General features: G+C 46.1%; 1 pseudogene; it reads right to left on the reverse strand.

Moving 5' to 3' along the window:
• Positions 1-15,342, reverse strand: part of LOC137319605 (THAP domain-containing protein 5-like) — a 30,891-nt pseudogene extending 15,549 nt beyond the window's left edge.
• Between the last annotated feature and the right edge of the window lie 11,881 nt (positions 15,343-27,223).

Below are 27,223 nucleotides of genomic sequence, written 5' to 3' on the forward strand. Positions count from 1 at the left end.
AATCCATTTCACTTCATTGGTGTTAATTTGAACCCATTTTACTTCATTTTACACCATTTCACATCATTCTGACAAGAGAAATGGGGTCAAATGAAGTAAAATGGTGTCAAATGGTGTCAAATTGAAATGAAATGTGGTCAAATAAAGAAAAATTAAGAGAAAAGGGGTACAAATGAAGTCAAATAAACTGAACTGGGGTCAAATGAACTTGAATGGAGTGAAATGGGTTCAAAAGAATTGAAATGGCGTCAAATGCAGTGAAATGGGGTTAAATTTGGTCAAATACAAAATCTGAAATGGGGTCAAATGAAGTTGAATGAAATGAAAAGGACTCAAATAAAGTTAAGTGAAATAAAGGAGGTTAAGGGGTGATCTTATGGAAGTCTATAAAATAATGAGGGGCATAGATAAGGTCGATAGTCAAAATCTTTTCCCAAAGGTAGGGGAGTCTATAACGAGGGGGCACAGATTTAAGGTGAGAGGGGAGAGATACAAAAGGATCCAGAGGGGCAATTTTTTCACTCAAAGGGTGGTGAGTGTCTGGAACGAGCTGCCAGAGGCAGTAGTAGAGGCGGGTACAATTTTGTCTTTTAAAACGCATTTGGACAGTTACATGGGGAAGATGGGTATCGAGGGATATGGGCCAAGTGCAGGCAATTGGGACTAGCTTAGTGGTATAAACTGGGCGACATGGACATGTTGGGCCGAAGGGCCTGTTTCCATGTTGTAACTTCTATGATTCTATGAAATGGGGTCAAATTAAGTGAAAAGGGCTAAAATGAATTTAAATGAATTGAGAGAGGGTCAAATGAAGTGAATTTGTGTCAATTGAAGGCTAATGAAAGGAAATGGTGTTAAATGAACTCAAATGGAGTAAAATGGGATGAAATGAAGTCATCTAAAGTGAAATGGGGTCAAATGAATTGCAATGAAGGCAAGTGGGGTCAAATGAAATCAAATGAAGTGAAATGTGAGCAAATAAAGAAAAATTAAGAAATGGGGTGAAATGCATTCAATTGGGGTCAAATGAAGTGAAATTCTGTCAAATGAAGTGAAATGAAGTGAAATAGGTTCAAATGAAGATAAAAGAAGTGAATTTGGTTCAAATGAAGTCAAATTCTATCAAATCAAGTGAAATGTGGGCAAATGAAGAAAAATGAAGTAAAATGGGATCAAATGAAGTGAAATGGAGTGAAATGTGGGCAAATGAAGTAAAATCATGACATGGTGTTTAAAGAAGTCGAATGAAGTGAAATGATGGGGTCTAATGAATTCAAAGAAAATATATGGGTCAAATGAAGTGAAATGGGGTCAAATAAAGTTAAATGAAGTGAAATGTTGGCACCGTACCCAAATTGGTCTCCGCTCACTGGCGCCGACCCCATACTGGGACATGTGAACCCAATAAAGGCAGAAGCAGGTGAGACTACAACGTGGATAAGAAAATGGCAGACTTGTTGAATGAATACGTTGTATCCGTTTTCACAGTGGAGGAAGAGGGGAACATACCAGTGGTACAAAGGAATCTAAAAATAAGTCAAGGGGCTAGTGAATTTCATATAAGTTAAAAAATGGCAATGGAGAAAACAATGGCACTGAATACAAATAAATCTCCAGGACCTCATGGTTTCCACCCTGGGGTATTAAAATAGGTAAAGAAATTGCAGATGAATTACTCAAATTTTCCAAAGCTCTGCAGATTCAGGAATTGTTCTTTTGGATTGGAAAATTGGAAATGTCACTCCATTATTTCAGAAGGGAGGGAGAAATCAGGTAACTGTAGGTCTGTCAGTTTAATGTTAATTATGGGGAAGTTACTGGAATCTATTATAGATAGAGGCCTAAATTTTATCTAGGAGGCGGGATCTCAGCGGGGGGGAGGTGAAAATAATCGGTGGGAGACCCGGAGAAAAAAATTGTGCGGTTTCCCGAGCAATTGCGACTCAAATGAAGCCACTTACCTCAGCTTCTGGGCTTTGTGTCCTCATGCCATGCGGTGGGCGGACTGCGCATCTGCATGACGCATTTAAAGCCCACTATTTAAAGGACCAATGCACTTTGAAGGAGATAGGAGGCTACAATGACTATGCAATGTTCCAGAGCCAAGGCAGCACCTAGGTTCTCCGATGCAGCACTGGAGACTTTGCTGAGCGCAGTGAGAAGCAGGAGGGATGTGCTTTAACCAGCAGATAGGAGGAAGAAACCTGGATTTGTCACAAAGGCAGCATGGCTGGAGGTGGCAGACCAGGTCAGTAGCAGGAGCACGGTGCCCTAGTCCTGGCTGCAATGCAGAAAGAGATTTAATGACCTAACCAGGTCAGGAAAAGTGAGTACATCTACTGATTGATCTGCATTCTGTGGTGATCATTACCCCCTTCACACTGCCCTGTGATGCCTACTCCATCACATCACTCTTCACACCCCCACTTAAGGTTCAGTGACAAGTTACCTTTCTATGCACTTCTTCACCCCCCTCACTTTGTGCACCCACCTCTCCCACTCATCCCAATCCTGATGCAATGTGATCAATCTGTCTGATAGTCACCCTCTGATGCATCTGCTTCATTGTCATTCTGACCCAAAGCAATGCATCCATCGGGTGACTACTTCATCCTCATTCACACGTCTGTACTTGTAGGGCAAGAGTGCGCAAAATGTAAGGGAGAGGGCGAGGACTTGAGGGGGGCTTCCACAAATCGTGGCCCTTACAGAGGCGGAGGAGGAGGCCTTGGAAATAAGTCGAACGGTGGAGTGCCTGGCCGTCAGAGATGCCGAGACTGGCACCCTGCAATCGTCTGGTGATAGAACTTTAACATCCCTCACACACAACATGGATTGATGTTATCAATGATTGACCTCATGGGATCCAAGGTGAGGTAGCCAATTGGATACAAAATTGGCTTGACGACAGAAGACAGAGGGTGGTTGTAGAGGGTTGTTTTTCAAACTGGATGCCTGTGTCCAGCGGTGTGCCTCAGGGATCGGTGCTGGGTCCGCTGTTATTTGTTATTTATATTAATGATTTGGATGAGAATTTAGGAGGCATGGTTAGTAAGTTTGCAGATGACACCAAGATTGGTGGCATTGTGGACAGTGAAGAACGTTATCTGGGATTGCAACGGGATCTTGATCAATTGGGCCAGTGGGCCGATGAATGGCAGATGGAGTTTAATTTAGATAAATGTGAGGTGATGCATTTTGGTCGATCAAATCGGGCCAGGACCTACTCCGTTAATGGTAGGGCGTTGGGGAGAGTTATAGAACAAAGAGATCTAGGAGTACAGATTCATAGCTCCTTGAAAGTGGAGTCACAGGTGGATAGGGTGGTGAAGAAGGCATGCTTGGTTTCATTGGTCAGAACATTGAATGCAGGAGTTGGGATGTCTTGTTGAAGTTGTACAGGGCATTGGTGAGGCCACACTTGGAGTACTGTGTACAGTTCTGGTCACCCTATTATAGAAAGGATATTATTAAACTAGAAAGAGTGCAGAAAAGATTTACGAGGATGCTACCGGGACTTGATGGTTTGACTTACAGGGAGAGGTTAGACAGACTGGGACTTTTTTCCCTGGAGAGTAGGAGGTTAAGGGTTGATCTTATGCAAGTCTATAAAATAATGAGGGGCATAGATAAGGTCGATAGTCAAAATCTTTTCCCAAAGGCAGGGGAGTCTATAACGAGGGGGCATAGATTTAAGGTGAGAGGGGAGAGATACAAAAGGGTCCAGAGGGGCAATTTTTTCACTCAAAGGGTGGTGAGTGTCTGGAACGAGCTGCCAGAGGCAGTAGTAGAGGCGGGTACAATTTTGTCTTTTAAAAAGCATTTGGACAGTTACATGGGTAAGATGGGTATAGAGGGATATGGGCCAAGTGCAGGCAATTGGGACTAGCTTAGTGGTATAAACTGGGCGACATGGACATGTTGGGCCGAAGGGCCTGTTTCCATGTTGTAACTTCTATGATTCTATGATTCTATGACCTGTTGCACACCTCTATATGCTCATCACAACATTACTGATTATTAATATTGTTGTATGTTCTCTTCCAGGGGCGTCATGGACTGAAGACGTGGTCAAGGGCGATTCCTCTGAGGATCTCCATGCCATGAGGGCTTACCGTCACATCTTAGCAAGCCATCCACCAGCGCAGATACTCATACCTTGGTGGGTCTTATTAGAGAGGTGGTTGGGTTATCACCTGGTGAATCAGCACACACAAGTGAGCACGAGCAGACACTGGGGTAGCGGTGGAGAGTCCGCGCATTTAGACACAATGCCTTTAGACTTGTCTTTTTAAGATTGCGAGTCATCTTAGTATTATTTTGCACTATGGCCCAATTTGTTTTTCGCCCTTGTTTTCTCTGCCTTCCACTATTACTTCTTCCCTTTCTATCCTTATTTCCCCCTCCTCTGTCCCCCTGCTCAGGTTACCATCCCCCTGCCATTCCAGTTTAAACCTTCCCCAACAGCACTAGCAAACACCCCCGCGAGGACATGGGTCCCGGTCCTGCTCGGGTGTAACCCGTCCCGCTTCTACAGGTCCCATCTTCCCCAGAACCGGTCCTAATGTCCCAGGAATTTAAATCCCTCCCTCCGACACCATCCCTGCATCCAAGCATTCATCTGGTCTATTGTCCTGTTCCTATACTCACTAGCACGTGGCACTGGTAGTAATTCTGAGATCACTACCTTTGAGGTCCTTTTTAAAAAAAAAATCTCCTAACTCCTTAAATTCAACTTGCAGGACCTCATCCCTTTTTTTAAACCGATGTCGTTGGTACCGATATGGACCACGACTACTGGCTGTTCACCCTCCCCCTCCAGAATGTCCTGAAGCCGCTCCGTGACTTCCTTGACCCTAGCACCAGGGAGGCAACATACCCTCCTGGAGTCACATTTGCGGCCGCAGAACCGCCTATCTGTTCCCCTTACAATTGAATCCCCTATCGTGACATCGCAGCTGATCCTGATCTTGTTCTTAACTGATATCCATAAACCTGCCCGTTTCAATTGAACCTATGCCTCTTGTAGAATCTGTGACTGTTAAACATAGAAGTTTATTTTCTCTATAGGAGCTTGAATACTTCAATAAGATCACCCCTGAGCCTTCTCTTCTGTGTAAACAATCCCAGCTTCTGCAGAGTCTTCTCAACTTGGGTGGCTCATCCCAATTATTAATTTAGTTTCCCTTCACTAACCCTAACCCCTCCAATGCCTGGGTATCTTTCTCATAATAACAAGTGACCAGAATTGTACACAGTACTCCATACCAATACTCTATACAATTCAGAATCACTTCCTAATATCTGCTCTTCTTCTAGTTATACAGCCCAAGATACTATTTACTTTCTCTCCTGCATAGTGTGCTGAAATCTTCAGCAATGTAACAATACCCCCTGCTCTCCTTTGTGTTGCCCTGAGGAATAATATTATTTGGCTTATATTGCCACTGTTGAGCATCCTTTCTCAAGCTCGTGACTTTGCATTTTTCCACATTAAATGACATCAGCCACTCATCAGCCCAGATTATAACGTCTTTAGAAAGGACAGGGGAAATTGGAAAAGGAAGAGTAGCAATATTGATAAAGGACATGATTGCAGCATTAGAATGGATATCAGTAAGAGTGAGCAGGCAATCGAAATTCTGGGTAGAATTGAGAAATAGAAAAAGATGTAAGACTTTGGTGAGAGTTGTCTACAGACCTGTTGGAGTGATAAAGTAACGGGATGCATACATATGGAAATCAGAGAAGCTTGTTGCAAAAGCAGCGTTGTTATAATGAGAGACTTAAATTTTCACATAGACTGGGAGAAGCAGAACAGCTCAAATCTAATGGAAAGAAAACAACTTGCGTTTGTATAGCACTTTTAACGTAGTAAAACGTCCCAAGACACTTCACAGGAGCATTATCAAACAAAATTTGACAATGAGCCACATAAAGAGATATTAGGACAGGTGAAGGAGGTAGGTTTTAAGGAGCGTCTTAAAGGAGGACAGAGATGCGGAGAAGTTTAGAGAGGGAATTCCACAACTTAGGGCCGAGACGGCTGAAGGCATGGCCGCCAATGGTGGGGCGATGGAAATCGGAGTTGTACAAGAGGCCAGGATTGGAGGAGCGCAGAGATCTATGATGGCTGTATTGTTGGAGAAGGTTATAGAGATAGGGAGGGGCGAGACCATGAGAGGATTTGTACACAGGATGAAAATTTTAAATTCGCGATGTTGCTGGACTGGGACAACGTAGGTCAGCGAGCACAGGGATGATGAGTGAACGGGACTTGGTGTGAGTTAGGATACAGGTAGCAGAGTTATGGAGGAGCTGAAGTTTACTGGCCAAGAGAGCAGGCAGATAACCAGTCTCTTGCACCTTATCGCTACTACTTGATTTACCCAAGTTCTCACTTAACTTTACCAACCTTGGTAGCTTCCTGCACTGTAGGCCTTCACCTAGGTTTCTCAACAAAAAAAAACCGAGATTGATTTCCTTTACCTACCATCTCCATTATTTTCAGCTTCTCCTCTAAAATAACATTTTCCCTTTTCAGTTGGCGCACAAGATTTTCCATGACTCTCAGCCGGGCTGAATTCCTCCTTTCTCGCTGCTGTATAACTTTCACCTTTTTCTGTAGGTTAGTAATGATCTCTTCAAGTTGCTCAATGGTCAGATCATTTTTGTAGTATGAATGTTCGCCTTGTACTTCCGGTGTGTCAGGTAGTGTGGACATAACTGTTTCTACAGCTGCAATGACTGGTTCAGGGGGCAGCACTGCATGGTTTTGCACAATTGGTAGAGTTGACATAATTGGCACAATGAGCGCAGAGGGCAACGTCAGTACTGTTTCGAAACCAGACACTGTTTTCAAAGATCCGGTTGCTGCAGTCAGTAATACGTTTGATGTCTGAGAAGACATGTTGGTGGGTGATAATTTATTTTTTTTATTCGTTCACGGGATGTGGGGGTCGCTGGCGAGGCCGGCATTTATTGCCCATCCCTAATTGCCCTTGAGAAGGTGGTGGTGAGCCGCCTTCTTGAACCGCTGCAGTCTGTGTGGTGAGGTTTCTCCAACAGTGCTGTTAGGAAGGGAGTTCCAGGATTTTGACCCAGCGACGATGAAGGAACGGCGATATATTTACAAGTCGGGATGGTGTGTGACTTGGAGGGGAACGTGCAGGTGGTGTTGTTCCCATGTGCCTGCTGCCCTTCTCCTTCTAGGTGGTAGAGGTGGCGGGTTTGGGAACTGCTGTCGAAGAAGCCTTGGCGAGTTGCTGCAGTGCATCCTGTGGATGGTACACACTGCAGCCACAGTGCGCTGGTGGTGAAGGGAGTGAATGTTTAGGGTGGTGGATGGGGTGCCAATCAAGCGGGCTGCTTTATCTTGGATGGTGTCGAGCTTCTTCAGTGTTGTTGGAGCTGCACTCATCCAAGCAAGTGGAGAGTATTCCATCACACTCCTGACTTGTGCCTTGTAGATGGTGGAAAGGCTTTGGGGAGTCAGGAGGTGAGTCGCTCGCCGCAGAATACCCAGACTCTGACCTGCTCTCGTAGCCACAGTATTTATATGGCTGGTCGAGTAAAGTTTCTGGTCAAGTGTGACCCCCAGGATGTTGATGGTGGGGGATTCGGCGATGGTAATGCCGTTGAATGTCAAGGGGAGGTGGTTAGACTCTCTCTTGTTGGAGATGGTCATTGCCTGGCACTTATCTGGCGCGAATGTTACTTGCCACTTATGAGCCCAAGCCTGGATGTTGTCCAGGTCATGCTGCATGCGGGCTCGGACTGCTTCATTATCTGAGGGGTTGCGAATGGAACTGAACACTGTGCAATCATCAGATAACATCCTCATTAATGACCTTATGATGGAGGGAAGGTCATTGATGAAGCAGCTGAAGATGGTTGGGCCTAGGACACTGCCTTGAGGAACTCCTGCAGCAATGTCCTGGGGTTGGGAGCATTGGCCTCCAACAACCACTACCATCTTCCTTTGTGCTAGGTACGACTCCAGCCACTGGAGAGTTTTCCCCCTGATTCCCATTGACTTCAATTTTACTAGGGCTCCTTGGTGCCACACTCGGTCAAATGCTGCCTTGATGTCAAGGGCAGTCACTCTCACCTCACCTCTGGAATTCAGCTCTTTTATCCATGTTTGGACCAAGCCTGTAATGAGGTCTGGAGCCGAGTGGTCCTGGCGGAACCCAAACTGAGCATCAGTGAGCAGGTTATTGGTGAGTAAGTGCCGCTTGATAGCACTGTCGACGACACCTTCCATCACTTTGCTGATGATTGAGAGTAGACTGATGGGGCGGTAATTGGCCGGATTGGATTTGTCCTGCTTTTTGTGGACAGGACATACCTGGGCAATTTTCCACATTGTCGGGTAGATGCCAGTGTTGTAGCTGTACTGGAACAGCTTGGCTAGAGGCGCAGCTAGTTCTGGAGCACAAGTCTTCAGCACTACAGCTGGGATGTTGTCGGGGCCCATAGCCTTTGCTGTATCCAGTGCACTCAGCCGTTTCTTGATATCATGTGGAGTGAATCGAATTGGCCGAAGACTGGCTTCCGTGATGGTGGGGATATCGGGAGGAGGCCGAGATGGATCATCCACTCGGCACTTCTGGCTGAAGATGGTTGCAAATGCTTCAGCCTTGTCTTTTGCACTCACGTGCTGGACTCCGCCATCATTGAGGATGGGGATATTTGCAGAGCCTCCTCCTCCCGTTAGTTGTTTAATTGTCCACCACCATTCACGACTGGATGTGGCAGGACTGCAGAGCTTTGATCTGATCCGTTGGTTGTGGAATCGCTTAGCTCTGTCTAAAGCATGTTGCTTCCGCTGTTTAGGATGCATGTCGTCCTGAGTTGTAGCTTCACCAGGCTGGCACCTCATTTTTAGGTACACCTGGTGCTGCTTCTGGCTTGCTCTTCTGCACTCCTCATTGAACCAGGGTTGATCCCCTGGCTTGTTGGTAATGGTGGAGTGAGGAATATGCCGGGCCATGAGGTTACAGATTGTGCTGGAATACAATTCTGCTGCTGCTGATGGCCCACAGCGCCTCATGGATGCCCAGTTTTGAGCTGCTAGATCTGTTCTGAATCTATCCCATTTAGCATGGTGGTAGTGCCACACAACACGTTGGATGGTGTCCTCAGTGCGAAGACGGGACTTCATCTCCACGAGGACTGTGCGGTGGTCACTCCTACCAATACTGTCATGGACAGATGCATTTGCGACAGGTAGATTGGTGAGGACGAGGTCAAGTAGGTTTTTCCCTCGTGTTGGTTATCTCACCACCTGCCGCAGGCCCAGTCTGGCAGTTATGTCCTTCAGGACTCGGCCAGCTCGGTCAGTAGTGTTGCTACCCAGACACTCTTGGTAATGGATATTGAAGTCCCCCACCCAGAGTACATTTTGTGCCCTTGCTACCCTCAGTGCTTCCTCCAAGTGGTGTTCAACATGGAGGAGGACTGATTCATCAGCTGAGGGAGGGCGGTAGGTGGTAATCAGCAGGAGGTTTCCTTGCCCATGTTTGACCTGATGCCATGAGATTTCATGGGGTCCAGAGTCAATGTTGAGGACTCCCAGGGCCACTCCCTCCTGACTATATCACTGTACCGCCACCTCTGGTGAGTCTGTCCTGCCGGTGGGACAGGACATACCCAGGGATGGAGATGTAAGAGTCCGGGACGTTGGCTGAAAGATATGATTCTGTGTGTATGGCTATGTCAGGCTGTTGCTTGACTAGTCTGTGGGACAGCTCTCCCAATTTTGGCACAAGTCCCCAGATGTTAGTAAGGAGGACCTTGCAGGGTCGACTGGGCTTGGTTTGCCGTTGTCGTGTCCGGTGCCTGGTGGTCCGATGCCGGGTGGATCGTACGGTTTTATTCTTATTGTGACTTTTCGTAGCGAGATTTTACAACCGAGTGGCTTGCTAGGCCATTTCAGAGGGCAATTAAGAATGTTTGATAAGTTGGCACTACAGCTAAAGCAGGCAAGTCCTCAAAGATTGACATCGCTAGAGGAGAAGGGACTGGCGTTGGAGGTTCTGGCTGGAAAGATGACAGGGTTTCAATATCTTGCGCAGCCGGGGGCACAATTTCTATGGACGTTAATGTGGGTTCTGATTCCTCGCGCGTCTGGGTTGGCACAAGCTATAAAGTTTCAACAGATGGCGACATTGCAGTAGCTCCTACAGTTTCAACCGATGCCAGTGTCTGTGTAAGTTGAACAGTTTCAACAGCTGCAACATTTTCAAATGGCAATGCAGATGACTCTGTTAGTGCATATTGAAAGGATCCGCCTTTATCTATCTCTAGTGACTCAAAGGAATCCATTGCCACATTCGGTAAAGGCTCAGAAGTCGGTATTATCGCTTCAGACAGAGATTCAACACAGTCACTGACAGCAGACATAGCTATCTTATCCAATTCAGTCACTGAAGCTGATATAGTTGTCTCAGTTGACAGAGTTGGTTCAGTTGCCATGGCTAGCACTGCAAGTGCATTTGGCTCATTCAATGCAGGTGACAGAACTGGAACGGTTTCCATTTTCAGCACAGTGTCTTCTTCACTGCTTTGAGCTTCCAACCCCTTTTTTTGCCGTTTATTCCCATTTGATCGAGCAAGAGCTTTCCTTTTCTGCAGAAAGTATTTTTTTTGAAGAGTTAAAACCCTTAGTCAAAAATGTCAATGATACAATTACAGATGATACTAAAATAGTTTCTATAGGATAAATTGTATCAGTGATATGTGCATACTTACAGTGAACATGCACAGGACTTTGTCTAGGTAGTCCTAATTATCTCAAGAGTCATATTTACATACAGTAGCTAATTGTCCATTGTTGGTCTGACAATGAATTCAATTCTGTTAGGCATTAGACATTTAAAAGTTTCCTAATCTAAATCTACACAAATAACATTACATAAGCTGCCCTGGTGGCCTAGTCAGTGAAGGCACTAGTGCTGGGAGAGCACGAAGCCATACGGACCAAAAGGTCCAGGTTTGATTCCTACCCTGTGCTGAGTTAGCTGATCTCAGCCAGGGCAACAACTGAGGCACTACATTTGGCCTCAACCCTTTGGGCTAGGGAGGGGGAGAAAAAAAATCAGCGAGAGTTTCTGCTACTGGCTGCTACACACCAATTTCTCTCATCCCTTTTGCTCAAGGATGTTCACGCAAGGGTCCAAATTGTGTGTGGCTATCAGTGAAATCAGAACCAAGCTCAACTGCAATGCCCTTCATGGTGCAATAGCCTCTGGCATTCACCATCTTGGCTCAGAGAAGAATGAATATCTGGGTGAGATATCAAAGAGATAGAACTTGCATTTATATAAAGTCTTTCATGTCCTCAGGATGTCTCAAAGCATTTCACAACTAATGAGATACTTTGAAGTGAAGTCACTGTTGTTGTGTAGGCAAGTGTAGCAGCCAATCTGTACACTGCAAGGTCCTACAAACAACAATGAGATGAATGGCCAGTTAATCTGTTTTGGTGTGTTTGTTGAAGGATAAATGTTGGCCAGGACATCAAGAAGACTTCCCTACTAATCTTCGAATAGTTACATGGAAGTTAGATTATGAAAAGAAATTAGCAAAAAATATAAAAACAGAGAGCAAGAGTTTCTATAGTTATATAAAAAGAAAAAGGGTGGCTAAGGCAAACATAGGTCCCTTAGAGGATGAGACCGGGAAATTAATGGTGGGAAACATGGAGATGGCAAAAATGCTGAACAAATATTTTGTTTCAGTCTTTACAGTAGAGGACACTAAGAATATCCCAACACTGGACAAACAGGGGACTCTCGGGGGGGAGGAGCTAAATACGATTAAAATCACTCAGGAGATGGTACTCAGTAAAATAATGGGACTCAAGGCGGATAAATCCCCTGGACCTGATGGCTTCCATCCTAGGGTCTTGAGGGAAGTGGCAGTAGGGATTGTGGATGCTTTGGTGATAGTTTTCCAAAATTCCCTGGACTCAGGAGAGGTCCCGGCAGATTGGAAAACTGCTAATGTAACACCGTTATTTAAAAAGGGTAGTAGGCAGAAGGCTGGAAATTATAGGCCAGTTAGCTTAACATCTGTGGTGGGTAAAATTTTGGAGTCTATTATTAAGGAGACAGTAACAGAACATTTAGATAAGCATAATTTAATAGGACAAAGTCAGCATGGCTTTATGAAGGGGAAGTCATGTCTGACAAATTTGCTTGAGTTCTTCGAGGATATAACGTATAGGGTGGATAAAGGGGAACCAGTGTACATAGTGTATTTAGACTTCCAGAAGGCATTCGACAAGGTGCCACATAAAAGATTATTACTTAAGATAAAAAATCATGGGATTGGGGGTAATATTCTGGCATGGGTGGAGGATTGGTTATCGAACAGGAAGCAGAGAGTTGGGATAAATGGTTCATTTTCGGACTGGCAACCAGTAACCAGTGGTGTTCCACAGGGGTCGGTGCTGGGTCCCCAACTCTTTACAATCTATATTAACGATTTGGAGGAGGGGACCGAGTGCAACATATCAAAATTTGCAGATGATACAAAGATGGGAGGGAAAGTAGAGAGTGAGGAGGACATAAAAAACCTGCAAGGGGATATAGACAGGCTGGGTGAGTGGGCGGAGATTTGGCAGATGCAATATAATATTGGAAAATGTGAGGTTATGCACTTTGGCAGGAAAAATCAGAGAGCAAGTTATTTTCTTAATGGCGAGAGACTGGAAAGTACTGCAGTACAAAGGGATCTGGGGGTCCTAGTGCAAGAAAATCAAAAAGTTGGTATGCAGGTGCAGCAGGTGATCAAGAAAGCCAACGGAATGTTGGCTTTTATTGCTAGGGGGATAGAATATAAAAACAAGGAGGTATTGCTGCAGTTATATAAGGTATTGGTGAGACCGCACCTGGAATACTGCATATAGTTTTGGTCTCCATACTTAAGAAAATACATACTTGCTCTCGAGGCAGTACAAAGAAGGTTCACTCGGTTAATCCCGGGGATGAGGGGGCGGACATATGAGGAGAGGTTGAGTAGATTGGGACTCTACTCATTGGAGTTCAGAAGAATGAGAGGCGATCTTATTGAAACATATAAGATTGTGAAGGGTCTTGATCGGGTGGATGCAGTAAGGATGTTCCCAAAGATGGGTGAAACTAGAACTAGGGGGCATAATCTTAGAATAAGGGGCTGCTCTTTCAAAACTGAGATGAGGAGAAACTTCTTCACTCAGAGGGTGGTCGGTCTGTGGAATTTGCTGCCCCAGGAAGCTGTGAAAGCTACATCATTAGATAAATTTAAAACAGAAATAGACAGTTTCCTAGGGGTTATGGGGAGCGGGCAGGAAATTGGACATGAAGCTGAGTTCGGATCGGTCAATGCCCTGTGGGTGGCGGAGAGGGCCCAGGGGCTATGTGGCCGGGTCCTGCTCCGACTTCTTGTGTTCTTTAGATTTGTGGTTGGGATCAGATCAGCCATGATCTTATTGAATGGCGGAGCAGGCTCGAGGGGCCGATTGGCCTACTCCTGCTCCAATTTCTTATGTTCTTATGTTCTTGTGTTCACCTTAACAGGAAGGAGAGGCCTCAGTTTAACACATTGTTCAAAGATGGCACCTCCTACAATGAAGAATTTCCTCAATACTCCAGTGAATGATCGGCCTAGATCATGTGATCAAATCCTGCAGCGGGACTTGAACCATAACTTTCGAACTCAAGAGGCAAGAGTACTATCATTGAACCAAGCTGCCAGTAACTGTACCCAAGCAAAAGTCAGTGTCCTCAGATGGAGCGAGAAAAAAAATTGGAATTAAAAAAAAAAATTAGTAATATTGTTGTTGTTTGTAGGACCTTGCAGTGTGCAGATTGGCTGCTACACTTGCCTACACAACAACAGTGACTTCACTTCAAATATCTCATTGGTTGTGAAATGATTTGAGACATCCTGAGGACATGAAAGACGTTATATAAATCCAAAATAGTGCTCAAAATATCATGTCACAGTAAGGTACAATTCCTGAGAATTGGTACATATTTATGAAATTAGAAATAGTAAAAGACAATTTACCTGCCAGTGGAATATTTAAAGTAGCTCGCCAGTTCCCCGAAGCTTCTTTTACATTAGGTTTAGTAGCATGCTAAGGCGGATGGCTAAGAAGGCACGGAATACAAGATAGCCTTTTGACTTGGGTTGGAAATTGGTTGGTAGGAGACAAGAGTGGTGATAAATGGCATGTACTCTGATTGGCAGGATGGGACAAGTGGTGTTCCCCAGAGATCTGTTCCTACGCCTCAACTTTTCACCATATTTATTAATGACTTGGATGAAGGAAGAGAGTTGTATATCCAAGTTCACACATAACAAAGTTAGGAGGGACAGTAAGTAGTGCAGCTGGGAGTAGGAAGTTGCAGAGGGACACACAGATTAAGTGAGTGGGCAAAACTATGGCAGATGGGAGTTCAATGTGGGCAAGTGTGAGGTCATTCACTTTGGATCCAAGAAAGATAAATCAGAGTATTTTCTAAATGGTGAGAAACTAGGAACTGTAGAGGACCAAAGAGATTTGGGAGACCAAATAGACAATTCATTAAAAGCTAGTAGACAGGTGCAGAAAGCAATTAAAAAGGTTAATGGAAGGTTGGCATTTTTCTCAGAGGCTGGAATACAAAGGGAAGGAAGTTGTGCTTCAGTTCTATACAGCCTTGGTCAGACCCCATCTGAAGTACTATGTTGAGTTTTGGGCAATGCACCTCAGGAAGGATATATTGGCCTTGGTGGGGGTACCACACAGAATCACCAGAATGATATCAGGACCTAAAGGATTAAATTACGAGGACAGGTTGCATAAACTTGGCTTGTATTCCCTTGAGTATAAAAGATTGAAGGCTGATCTGATCAAAGAGTTTAAAATGTTAAAAAGGATTTGATGGGGTAGACACATAAACTATTTCCTCTGCAGGGGGAATAAAGAATGAGGGTACATCATCTTAAAATTAGTAGGCCATTCAGGAACAAAAATCATAAAGCACTTTCTCACGCAACGGGTAGTAGAAATCTGGAATTCTCTCCCCCAGAGGGCTGTGGATGCTGGGTCAGTTGGAGCTTTCAAGACTGAGAGGACTGGATTTTTGTTAGGTAAGGATAACAGGGGATATGGAGCAAAGGCAGGTAAATGGAGTCGAGATACAGATCAGCCTTGATCTTTTGAATGGCAGAGCAGGCCCGAGGGGCTGAATGGCCTACGCAGGAGTTCCTATGTTCCTAAGATCTGGTGAGCAAATCCGGCAAGTTTACTTTGAGGTTGCCTCCAGCTGTTGACACCTGGGCATTCGGAGTTAGCAGCATTGGCATGCCACTAAATCCAATATTAAAACAGCTCTCGAGATGCAACTGGCCACACCACAAGATTCCCTGAGAGGAGCCGAGCCGAGCGGAGGGAGCGTCCGATAAAAGGCGGGATTTCAGAGCGCTGAGAACAGCTGAGAGGAGCCGAGCCGAGCGGAGGGAGCGTCCGATAAAAGGCGGGATTTCAGAGCGCTGAGAGGAGCCGAGCCGAGCGGAGGGAGCGTCCGATAAAAGGCGGGATTTCAGAGCGCTGAGAACAGCTGAGAACAGCCGAGCCGAGCGGAGGGAGCGTCTGATAAAAGGCGGGATTTCAGAGCGCTGAGAACAGCTGAGAGGAGCCGAGCCGAGCCGAGCGGAGGGAGCGTCCGATAAAAGGCGGGATTTCAGAGCGCTGAGAGGAGCCGAGCGGAGCGGAGCTGCGACCGAGTTCGAAGTGACGTCACGAATCAGATCGGGACGCGACACAGGGGAGGCACCTGATTGGTGAGTAGGTTCAGGTGAGTATTTCTCCTTATCGACAGTAACTGAAGTAAAAGGAAAGGGAAGGTCTGCAGGTCTTATAGGAAGTAGCGTTTATTTTTTAGTGAATCAAGGTCCCCAGTGTAGTTAACATTCTCTAAATTGAGAACAATTTAAAGGAGTAAACTCATTAAAGGGAGTGGTAAGTAGTTTTTCTTTCCTTTTTTTTTCTCTTAACATTGTAGTTGTTCTTAAGCTAATTTAAGGGTTAAGTCATGGCAGGAGATCCCAGCGCCGTGTCATGTTCCTCTTGTGGGATGTGGGAATTCAGGGCTCCTTCCTGTATCCCTGATTCCTTCACCTGCGGGAAGTGTGTCCAGCTGCAGCTATTGTTTGACCGCTTGACGGCTCTGGAGCTGCGGATGGACTCACTTTGGAGCATCCGCTATGCTGAGAAAGTCGTGGATAGCACGTTCAGTGAGTTGGTCACACCGCAGATAAAAATTACTGAGGGAGATAGTGAATGGGTGACCAACAGACAGAGGAAGAGTAGGAAGGCAGTGCAGGGGTCCCCTGCGGTCATCTCCCTCCAAAACAGGTATACCGTTTTGGATACTGTTGGCGGAGATGGCTCACCAGGGGAAGGTGGCAGTGGCCAGGTTCATGGCACCGTGGCTGGCTCTGCTGCACAGGAGGGCAGGAAAAAGAGTGGCAGAGCTATAGTGATAGGGGACTCGATTGTAAGGGGAATAGACAGGCGTTTCTGCGGACGCAACCGAGACTCCAGGATGGTATGTTGCCTCCCTGGTGCAAGGGTCAAGGATGTCTCGGAGCGGCTGCAGGACATTCTGGAGGGGGAGGGTGAACAGCCAGTTGTCGTGGTGCATATAGGCACCAACGATATAGGTAAAAAACAGGATGAGGTCCTACAAGCTGAATTTAGGGAGTTAGGAGTTAAACTAAAGAGTAGGACCTCAAAGGTAGTAATCTCAGGATTGCTCCCAGTGCCACGGGTTAGTCAGAGTAGGAATGACAGGATAGCTAAGATGAATACGTGGCTTGAGAGATGGTGCAAGCTGGAGGGATTCAAATTCCTGGGCCATTGGAACCGGTTCTGGGGGAGGTGGGACCAGTACAAATTGGACGGTCTGCATCTGGGCAGGACTGGAACCAATGTCCTAGGGGGAGTGTTTGCCAGTGCTCTTGGGGAGGGTTTAAACTAATGTGGCAGGGGGATGGGAACCGATGCAGGAAGTCAGTGGGAAATAAAGTGGTGACAGAAACAAAAGGCAGTAAGGGAGAGTGTACAGAACATGACCGGACAGATGGTCTGAGAAAGCAGGGCAAAGACCAAGGGAAGTCTAGATTAAACTGCATTTATTTCAATGCAAGAAGTCTGATGGGCAAGGCAGATGAACTCAGGGCATGGATGGGTACATGGGACTGGGATGTTATAGCTATTACTGAAACATGGCTAAGGGAGGGGCAGGACTGGCAGCTCAATGTTCCAGGGTACAGATGCTATAGGAAAGATAGAGCAGGAGGTAAGAGAGGAGGGGGAGTTGCGTTCTTGATTAGGGAGAACATCACGGCAGTAGTGAGAGGGGATATATCCGAGGGTTCGCCCACTGAGTCCATATGGGTACAACTGAAAAATAAGAAGGGAGAGATCACTTTGATAGGATTGTACTACAGACCCCCAAATAGTCAACGGGAAATTGAGGAGCAAATATGTAAGGAGATTACAGACAGCTGCAAGAAAAATAGGGTGGTAATAGTAGGGGACTTTAACTTTCCCAACATTGACTGGGACAGCCATAGCATTAGGGGCTTGGATGGAGAGAAATTTGTTGAGTGTATTCAGGAGGAATTTCTCATTCAGTATGTGGATGGCCCGACTAGAGAGGGGGCAAAACTTGACCTCCTCTTGGGAAATAAGGAAGGGCAGGTGACAGAAGTGTTAGTGAGGGATCACTTTGGGACCAGTGATCATAATTCCATTAGTTTTAAGATAGCTATGGAGAAGGATAGGTCTGGCCCAAAAGTTAAAATTCTAAATTGGGGAAAGGCCAATTTTGATGGTATTAGACAGGAACTTTCAGAAGTTGATTGGGAGAGTCTGTTGGCAGGCAAAGGGACGTCTGGTAAGTGGGAGGCTTTCAAAAGTGTGTTAACCAGGGTTCAGGGTAAGCACATTCCTTATAAAGTGAAGGGCAAGGCTGGTAGAAGTAGGGAACCTTGGATGACTCGGGAGATTGAGGCACTAGTCAAAAATAAGAAGGAGGCATATGACATGCATAGGCAGCTGGGATCAAGTGGATCCCTTGAAGAGTATGGAGATTGCCGGAGTAGAGTTAAGAGAGAAATCAGGAGGGCAAAAAGGGGATATGAGATTGCTTTGGCAGATCAGGCAAAGGTGAATCCAAAGAGCTTCTACAAATACATAAAGGGCAAAAGGGTAACTAGGGAGAGAGTAGGGCCTCTTAAGGATCAACAAGGTCATCTATGTGCGGAACCACAAGAGATGGGTGAGATCCTGAATGAATATTTCACATCGGTATTTACGGTTGAGAAAGGCATGGATGTTAGGGAACTTGGGGAAATAAATAGTGATGTTTTGAGGAGTGTACATATTACAGAGAGGGAGGTGCTGGAAGTCTTAACGCGCATCAAGGTAGATAAATCTCCGGGACCTGATGAAATGTATCCCAGGACGTTATGGGAGGTTAGGGAGGAAATTGCGGGTCCCCTAGCAGAGATATTTGAATCATCCACCGCTACAGGTGAGGTGCCTGAAGATTGGAGGGTAGCAAATGTTGTGCCTTTGTTTAAGAAGGGCGGCAGGGAAAAGCCTGGGAACTACAGACCAGTGAGCCTGACATCTGTAGTGGGTAAGTTGTTAGAGGGTATTCTGAGGGACAGAATCTACAGGCATTTGGAGAGGCAGGGACTAATTAGGAACAGTCAGCATGGTTTTGTGAGAGGAAAATCATGTCTCACGAATTTGATTGAGTTTTTTGAAGGGGTAACCAAGAAGATAGATGAGGGCTGTGCAGTAGACGTGGTCTACATGGACTTCAGCAAAGCATTTGACAAGGTACCGCATGGTAGGTTGTTACATAAGGTTAAATCTCATGGGATCCAAGGTGAGGTAGCCAATTGGATACAAAATTGGCTTGACGACAGAAGACAGAGGGTGGTTGTCGAGGGTTGTTTTTCAAACTGGATGCCTGTGTCCAGCGGTGTGCCTCAGGGATCGGTGCTGGGTCCGCTGTTATTTGTTATTTATATTAATGATTTGGATGAGAATTTAGGAGGCATGGTTAGTAAGTTTGCAGATGACACCAAGATTGGTGGCATTGTGGACAGTGAAGAAGGTTATCTAGGATTGCAACGGGATCTTGATCAATTGGGCCAGTGGGCCGATGAATGGCAGATGGAGTTTAATTTAGATAAATGTGAGGTGATGCATTTTGGTAGATCGAATCGGGCCAGGACCTACTCCGTTAATGGTAGGGCATTGGGGAGAGTTATAGAACAAAGAGATCTAGGAGTACAGATTCATAGCTCCTTGAAAGTGGAGTCACAGGTGGATAGGGTGGTGAAGAAGGCATTCAGCATACTTGGTTTCATTGGTCAGAACATTGAATGCAGGAGTTGGGATGTCTTGTTGAAGTTGTACAGGGCATTGGTGAGGCAACACTTGGAGTACTGTGTACAGTTCTGGTCACCCTATTATAGAAAGGATATTATTAAACTAGAAAGAGTGCAGAAAAGATTTACTAGGATGCTACCGGGACTTGATGGTTTGACTTACAGGGAGAGGTTAGACAGACTGGGACTTTATTCCCTGGAGAGTAGGAGGTTAAGGGGTGATCTTATAGAAGTCTATAAAATAATGAGGGGCATAGATAAGGTCGATAGTCAAAATCTTTTCCCAAAGGTAGGGGAGTCTATAACGAGGGGGCACAGATTTAAGGTGAGAGGGGAGAGATACAAAAGGATCCAGAGGGGCAATTTTTTCACTCAAAGGGTGGTGAGTGTCTGGAACGAGCTGCCAGAGGCAGTAGTAGAGGCGGGTACAATTTTGTCTTTTAAAAAGCATTTGGACAGTTACATGGGTAAGATGGGTATCGAGGGATATGGGCCAAGTTCAGGCAATTGGGACTAGCTTAGTGGTATAAACTGGGCGACATGGACATGTTGGGCCGAAGGGCCTGTTTCCATGTTGTAACTTCTATGATTCTATGATTCTATGATTCTATGATCACAACTCTGAGTTATAGATAGTAACTTCTTGTACGGATCCCTCTGAAAATTCAGACTTTTTTTGTCCTGTGACCTGAACTTTCCTACCAATCTCAACTGCTTGCACAGAACATCCTTTATCTATTGTCCAATGAGTTTAATTGCAGCTACAGCTCTATAGCACCCTTTCACAACTACTCCATCCATTTATCCTTGTAGCCATGATCAGAGACAAAAGCTTGACATCAACTCCAAAAACGTACGTTTTTAACATGCAAGCATAGTTGGCAGATTGGTATTTGATCATTTTCACAATTCTGTGTGAAACAGGACTAGCAAATGGGAGCTATTCAGCATCTATTATAGTCCATTATTTGCACTTAATGTTGTTTTCACATGTGTCAGGTAATTGATTAGAGAGTTTGCTGATAATCATTAACTAGAAGTGTAAATTACCACAGTGCTTGGTACAAAGGGATACATGAAGGAGAAACTGTTTCCTAGAGGTTTGTCCCTATATAACATAACTATTTGGAGCATTTGTCTTTCAGGATTTGTTCAGATACCATAGATTGAGAATAGGTCAGACTAATCCAAACCATGGGCCTATATTCTCTGGAGTTTAAAAGAATGAAAGGTGATCTCTTTGAAATGTTTAAAATTCTTAGAGGGCTTGACAGGGTAGATGCTGAGAGGCTGTTTCCCCTAGCTAGAGAGTCTAGAACTAGGGGAGCATCGTCTCAGGATAAGGGGTCAGTCATTTAGGACCGAGATGAGGAAACATTTCTTCACTCAGAGGGTTGTGAATCTTTGGAATTCTCTACTCCAGAGGGTTGTGGATGCTCAGTCATTGAGTATATTGAAGATTGAGATCGATAGATTTTTGGACTCTAGGGGAATCAAGGGATATGGGGATCGGGCGAGAAAGTGGAGTTGAGGTTGAAGATCAGCCATGATCTGAATGAATGACAGAGCATGCTCGAGGGGCCGAATGGCTTACTCCTGCTCATATTTCTTATGTTCTTATGTAATATGAACATAACCCATATTTCTCCTGTTTTGAGACAGCCCTCAGTTAGAATGACTTAAAAAAATCCCCAATCTGAATACCAAGCTTTATGAAACTCCTGGCAACAATCAAAGACACTTTGCCGATGCACTCAGTTACCATGACCTTTGCGCCAGCTCAAATCTCCCTCACCTGGAGGATAAAGTCTCCCTCTCTTCCACAGCGAGCCGGCACAGAAAGAGGCTGCTGGACACTATTGGGCAATCTATCAAGATAAGCAGCTCAGAACAGCAGAAAGCAGAGCAAACAGCAAAGAAAACAGAACATCGAGATTTGCAAAAACAAAAATACTGTCATGCTAGAAATCTGAAATGAAAACAGAAAATGCTGGAAACACTCAGCAGGTCAGGCAGCATCGGCGAAGAGAGAAACAGAGTTAACGTTTCAGGTCGATGACCTTTCATCAGAACAGGTCATCGACCTGAAACTTTAACTCTGTTTCTCTCTCCACAGATGCTGCCTGACCTGCAGAGTGTTTCCAACATTTTCTGTTTTTATTACTGAAGGAGATGGATGGACATATACTGATAAATGCTTGGTGCACAGGGCAGCCTGTCAGAGAGCTTGTGCACAGTGTCTCAGAGCATGGAAGCGTCCAACTCCAACTTGTCTCAAGAATTTGCGCAGATCATGGAGACCATTCTGCCCAACATGGACCAAGTGGTCAGATCCTTCAACAGCGCAGTGGAACCCGCTATGATGGAGCCTCTTATGACAGCTCTGATAGTTTCCATGGCAGCACAAACTGCCCGCTCCCCTGGGGCAGACACTCCGCCGCTGCAGTCTCTCAGTCCTCAGGAGCAGACTGCTGCAACCCACGCTGAGATACTACAGCCGGGCCTTCTAGGCCCACAGCTGCTCAATGTCGTCCTCCAAGACTATGTGAAGTGTCCTCAATAGAAGCGGAGCAGCCTTCCACCTCACAAGCTGTAACCACTGGGGAAGCTTTTTTTCAAATTTCAAAATATGCTTTATTCCAAAAAATTTAAAGATACACACAGTCTACAAACAGTTCAAATAAAGGGTACAAAATGGAGCACAGCACTTCAAAACAATACAGTGCAAATCGGACACACTATGATCTTATTGTTACAGTTTTAAAACACTACATATTTTCAAATACATTCTGTACAATACAAGGTGGGGTGACTTTACACGGTGGCCTTTCCCCATAGAGCCTTTGCGTAGGTCACACCTCGCTTAAGTGCGTCCCGCTGCACGTACTCCTTGACCTTGGAGTGTGCCAGTCGGCAACACTCGGTCATGGACAGCTCCATCAGCTGGAAGACCAGCAGGTTTTGGGCGGACCAAAGGGCCTCCTTCACCAAGTTGATGGTCTTCCATCCGCAGGTGATGTCCGTCTCGGTGTGAGCCCCGGGGAATAGTCCGTAGAGCACAGTGTCCTGTGTTACCGAGCTGTTTGGGATGAACCGGGACAGATACCAACACATCACCCTCTGCGCGAAGGGGCAGCCCATCAGGAGGTGGACGACAGTCTCCTCCCTGCCACAGCCTCGAGGGCAGCTCGCGGTGGCGCTGAGGTTCCGTGCGTGTTGGAAGGACCGCACTGGGAGGGCCTTTCTCACCACCGTCCAGGCTACATCTGGTGCCTGTTGGTCAGTTCCGGCAACGAGATGTTCTGACAAATAGCATCGACCATCTGGTCGGGGAAGAAACTGATCGAGTCCACTCTCTCCGTTCCTTGCAGGACTCTGAGCACGTTTTGTGTCGGCCACTGTCTGACGGCCTTGTGGTCGAAGGGGTTCCTCCTCAGGATCTTCTCCACCTGAGACAGGTGGGTGGGGACGGTCCAGCTGGACAGGATGTCCTGCTCGGCCAGCGTGGCCAGACCCAGCCTTCTCAGTGTGTTGGACAGGTAGAAACGCAGCACGAAGTGACACTTGGTGTTTGTGTACTGCGGCTCTACATACATCCCGAGGCAGCCACACACAAAGGTGGCCATCAGGATCAGAGTGGCGTTGGGGACGCTCTTTCCCCCTTTGTCTGGGGGTTATACATGGTGGCCCTGTGGACTCGTTCTAACTTGGACCTCCAGACAAAGTGGAAGATAGCTCGGGTGACTGTGATGGCGGAGTTGTGGGGAATGGGCCAGACCCTGCCCACGTACAGCAACACTGCGAGTACCTCACACCTTATCACCAGGTTCCTGCCGGGATCGCCCGACCCACATACCAAGCTTCTGTTTGGTCTTGGCAATCTGCTCCTCCCAGTTCTTTGTGCAGGCCTGGGGCCTCCTGAACCAGATCCCCAGAACCTTCAGGTAGTTGGATCTGATGGTGAAGGGGACAAAGAATTGGGTCACCCACCTGCCAAAGAACATGGCCTCGCTTTTATTTCAGTTCACTCTGGCCCCTGAGGCCAGCTGGAAACGGTCGCAGATGCCCATCAGTGTGACCGACTGCTGGTCAGAGCAGAAGACGGTGACATTGTCCACGTACAGGGAGGCCTTAACCTGAGAGCCTCCGCTGCCTGGGATCGTCACCACCCCTCCCCCCCCCCCCCCCCGCTTATACCTGGGTCATTCCTGATGGACTCGGCAAACGGCTCGATACAACATACGAACAAGACCCTGGAGAGAGGACAGCCCTGCCTGACTCCAGATCTGATCAGAAAGCTCTATGACTCCTACACTTTGATTACGACCGGACTATGGATGTCCGCGTAGATCAGTCGGATCCAATTGCAGATTCCCTCCCCAAAACCCATTTTGGAGAGCATGTCCATCAATACGTGTGGGATATTCTGTCGAAGGCCTTCTCCTGGTCTAGGCTGATGAGACAGTTGTTCACCCCCTGTCCTGTACATAGGCGATCGTATCCCTGAACAGCGCAAGGCTATCAGAGATCTTCCTGCCGGGTACGATGCAGATCTGATCCGGGTGGATCACCCACTCCAGAGCAGACTTCCTTGCTAAATGTCAACTACAAGACAGAATCTTGTAGTTGACATTTAGCAAGGAAATGCGTCACCAATTTCTGATTTCTTCCCTCTCCCCCTTCCGCTTGTAGATGAGGGTGATGATGCCTTTACTCATGGACTCTGACATGCTGCATGCCAGAAGCATACCCCTGTGCACTTCCAGTAGGTCTGGGCCTATCCAGTCTCACAGAGCTGAGTACAATTCGACCGGTATGCCGTCTCTTCTCGTGGGACTGGACTGCCTTTGTCAGCTTATCCAAAGTCAGTGGCTGATCCATGCTCTGCCTCTCGCTGTCCTCTAAGACCTCCGTGATAGAGGACAGGAAGGACTGGGAGGCCGTGCTGTCTGCGGGCTACGTGTCGTACAGCCCGACATAAAAGGATTTACTGATCCTCAGTATGTGGCCTGCGAGGACGTCAGCGAGCCATCTTCCTCTTTCAGGCTGCTGATCACAGAGGTCTCTCTGTGCAGCATTTGGAAGAAGAAACGCGAGCATTTCTCGCCCTGCTGCACAGAGCGGACTCTGGACCGGAAGATGATCTATGAAGCCTCGGAGGCGAAGAGCGAGCCTTGCTGGCCCTTCACCTCTCGGAGTTCCTCCCTGACATTGACCCCCATCGACTGCGGCTGGAGCAGATCCTGTGTGCTTTTCTCGAGTTGTGACACTTCCCTCTGTTTCTCTCTTGCCTTCTGAACACCTTTGCGGATGACGAACCTCTTGACGTTGGCCTTGATCGCTTCCCACCAGTGCACCGTGGAGTCGAAGAGGGGTTTCACGGTTCTCCAACCTGTGTAATCCCTCATTAGTTCCTCGCTGTTCTCCGGGGTCAACAGTCTCACGTTCGGCTTCCATATCCCCCTGCCCGCTCTCTGGTCCTCCTGCGATTGACAGTCGGCCAGTAGGAGGCAACGGTCAGAGAAGAACACTGGCTGGATGTCGGTGGATCTGACCTTGAACAATTCTACATAGAAACATAGAAACATCGAAAATAGGAGGACCATTCAGCCCTTCGAGCCTGCTCTGCCATTCAATATGATCATGGCTGATCCTCTATCTCAATACCATATTCCTGCTCTCTCTCCATACCTCTTGATGCCTTCTGTGTCTAGAAATCTATCGAGCTCCTTCTTAAATATATTCAGTGACTTGGCCTGCATAGCCTTCTGTGGTAGAGAATTTCACAGGTTCACCACCCTCTGAGTGAAGAAATTTCTCCTCATCTCAGTCCTAAATGTCCTACCCCGTATCCTGAGACTGTGACCCCTCGTTCTGGACCCCCCAGCCAAGGAAAACATCCTCCCTGCATCGAATCTGTCTAGCCCTGTCAGAATTTTATATGTTTCAATGAGATCCCCTCTCATTCTTCTAAACTCGAGTGAATACAGGCCGAGTCAACCCAATCTCTCCTCATACGACAGTACTGCCATCCCAGGAATCAGTCTGGTGAACCTTCGCTGCACTCCCTCTATGACAAGAATATCCTTTCTTAGGTAAGGTGACCAAAACTACACACAATACTCCAGATGTGGTCTCACCAAGGCCCTGTACAACTGCAGTAAAACATCCTTGCTCCTGTACTCAAATCCTCTTGCAGTGAAGGCCAACATACCATTTGTCTTCCTAACTGCTTGCTGCACCTGCATGTTTATTTTCAGTGACTGGTGTACAAGGACACCCAGGTCCCTTTGTACATTAACATTTCCTAATCTATCACCCTTTAAATAATACTCTGCCTTTCTGTTTTTCCTTCTGAAGTGGATAACTTCACATTTATCCACATTATATTGCATTTGCCATGTATTTGCCCACTCACTCAACTTGTGTAAATCGCCTTGAAGCCTCTTTGCATCCTCCTCACCACTCACGATCCCACCTAGTTTTGTGTGTCGTCAGCAAACTTGGAAATATTACATTTGGTTCCCTCATCCAAATCATTGATATGTATTGTGAATAGCTGGGGCCCAAGCACTGATCCCTGCGGTACCCCACTAGTCACTGGCTGCCACCCCGAAAAAGACCCATTTATTCCTACTCTCTGTTTGTCTGTTAACCAATTCTCAATCCATGCCAGTATATTCCCCCCAATCGCATGTGCTTTAATTTTGTACACTAACCTCTCATGTGGAACTTTATCAAAGGCCTTCTGAAAATCCAAATAAATCACATCCACTGGTTCTCCCTTATCTATTCTACCAGTTACATCCTCAAAAAACTCGAGTAGGTTTGTCAAACATGATTTCCCTTTCATAAATCCATGTTGACTTTGTCTAATCCCGTTGATATTTTCTGAGTGTCCTGTTATCACATCCTTTATAATAGACTCTAGCATTTTCCCTACTACTGATGTTAGGCTAACAGTTTCCTGTTTTCTCTGTCCCTCCTTTTTTAAATAGTGGGGTTACATTTGCCACCCTCCAATCTGCAGGAACTGTTCCATAATCTGTAGAATTTTGGAAGATAACAACCAATGCATCCACTTTTTCCATGGCTACCTCTTTTAGTACTCTGGGATGCAGATTATCAGGCCCTGGGGATTTATCGGCTTTCAGTCCCATTAATTTCTCCAGCACTTTTTTTTACTAATACTAGTTTCCTTCAATTCCTCCTTCTCACTCGTCCCTTGGTTCCCTAGCATTTCTGGGAAGTTATTTGTGCCCTCTTCCGTGAAGACAGAACCAAAGTATTTGTTTAATTGTTCTGCCATTTCCTTGTTCCCCATTATAAATTCTCCCGTTTCTGACTGTAAGGGACCTACATTTGTCTTCACTAATCTTTTGCTTTTTACATACTTGTAGAAGCTTTTACAGTCCACTTTTATGTTCCTTGCAAGTTTACTCTCCTACTCTATTTTTCCCCTCTTAATCAACTTCTTGGTCCTTTTTTGCTGAATTCTAAACCGTTCCCAATCCTCAGGTTTGCTACTTTTTCTGGCAAATTTATGTGACTCCTCTTTGGATCTAATACTATCCTTAATTTCTTTTGTTAGCCATGGTTGGGCAGCTTTTCCTTTTGTGTTTTTGCACCAGAAAGGAATGTATAACTGTTGCAATTCATGCATTCGTTCCTTAAATGTTAGCCATTGCCTATCCACCGTCATCTATCCTGGATCGGATGGACTCGGTGTATCTCTGCGGCGCACTGTCTGCAAGGTGGCTGAAGACGTCACGGA

Source organism: Heptranchias perlo, unplaced genomic scaffold (genome assembly GCF_035084215.1).
Source record: "Heptranchias perlo isolate sHepPer1 unplaced genomic scaffold, sHepPer1.hap1 HAP1_SCAFFOLD_88, whole genome shotgun sequence".
In the NCBI taxonomy this organism is placed as follows: domain Eukaryota; kingdom Metazoa; phylum Chordata; class Chondrichthyes; order Hexanchiformes; family Hexanchidae; genus Heptranchias; species Heptranchias perlo.